Source organism: Myotis brandtii, unplaced genomic scaffold (assembly GCF_000412655.1).
Source record: "Myotis brandtii unplaced genomic scaffold, ASM41265v1 scaffold265, whole genome shotgun sequence".
Lineage (NCBI taxonomy): Eukaryota > Metazoa > Chordata > Mammalia > Chiroptera > Vespertilionidae > Myotis > Myotis brandtii.
Window position 1 is genome coordinate 10,336 of NW_005360086.1, and position 1,797 is coordinate 12,132.

Genomic DNA, 1,797 nt, shown 5'->3' on the forward strand with positions numbered 1-1,797 from the left:
GTGTAGGGGCAGGGGCTGGGCAAGGAAGTTGTAGTCAAAGGAGCAAAAAGACAAAAGGTCAATGAATGAGAAAAATGGAGAGGCAAAGAAGCCGAACAGAAAGACCTAGAGCACCCAAGAGTCCTCCTTCCTCCCAACTTGTTTCTTAAATCTTAGCTCAAGGAGTTGGCAGGATGTCCCAGGCTCCTATGAGAAAAGCTATATAAACATGAGATACAGCCAGGGGAGGTCGGCGCCTGAGCAGTGGGCGAAAAGGCCAAGATAGGGTCTCCAGTGTCCTCATTCCCTTGGGGAAAATTTGGCAGTCAGCAGCCTCCCTCTGCTATCTAAATTGGACCACCAGGACAAGATAAAATTGATAACAGAAAGTTTATTCAAGAATTGTTTGACAGACAACCCTTTTAAGTAAGGAAAAAAAGTGACTACGGAAGAACAAAGAAAGTTCCAAGAGGGAATTAACTCTAATTCTACAAATTCAGGACTATACAAGTGACAATTAGGAGCTGAGTTCATGCCTTTTAGAACTAATTACAATTGCTCATAAGTACGAGTTTAACATAAATCTACAGCTCTTTTCTAGAGTACAATAATAACTAAAATAGCTGGTTTTACATGACAGGAAACACGTCCTTTATAACAAGTAAATACTAAAAAAAGTACAGTTTTTTTTTCCTTTTTCCCTCGTATAAATACATAATGTAAGGGGATAAATAATACAAAAAAAAGGAAAATATTTTAACAGGCTATGACCAATAAATATATATGAAAATGTTCACTAGAACACACACTTTTTGAGCGATGCTGGACTCCTGCAGGCATCTCTCACAGTTGTTTTTATATCCATTAAAATGTAAACTCTAAGTGCAACGAAAGTGTCCTGTCAGGGGCTTGAGCAAGGCACACAGGCCCCAGCTTCAGCCCCTGCCTGGGACAGACAGTTTGTTAAAATATACCCTGTTTTCACGTTAAGTCAAGAGAGCAACTGAAGAAAAAGTGTAGAAGAACCTCGTGTCTCCGATTGCTTTTTGTGGAAAGAGGGGGATGGGCCTGGAGCTGAGATGGGTGGGAGGCAGTAGAATGGGCAAACCCTCAGTCCTGACAATCACCTCCCAGCTTTTCCATAAAAGAAAAAAATATATATATTTATAATATAGACAGCTCTGACTTTCAAGATCTCTCACCATCCCTGAGCCCTCTGAAAACTGTAACTGATGGGGTCGGGGTGTAGATATTAATGTCCTAGAGCAGAAAAATATGGTGCTAGAAGGGAGTGCCCAATTGACCTCAAAGAGATGGGAGGACATTTGAGACTTCAGGGAGGTGGGAGGGGTTCGTGCTTGGTGCCCCTGGTTTTGAAATGTTTTCTAATTCTTTTTAAAGGAGAATTGCAAGGGGGGAAAAAATCAAGATTTGGGGGAATTACCCACAGAGACTGAAGGTAAGTTGGTTGGTGATGGCCTAGCCATCTTGTCTGTGTTTTTAAAATGTGCTTCTCTACCTTGTTGCCGTGTCTCCTCCCTCTAGCCCACTCCCAAGCCTGGAATACCAACTGCATATTGTCAGAGGCCTAGGGTTGAGGGGGGTTGGTCATCTCCAATCTGCTGTGGATTCCTTTTCAGGGGGTAGGCAGACAGATGGAACAAGGGCTGGAGGATTTTAAAAAAGCAACCTCTCAGGCCAAGAAGGGAAGGAACTCCAGGCCTGTCCTTCCCAGGAAGCCTGGTTGCCAAGTCCCTGCCTCTTCCTTCAGACCTCCAGGCTACCACTCCAGGCTCTCCCCCACCCCTTGACCTCATC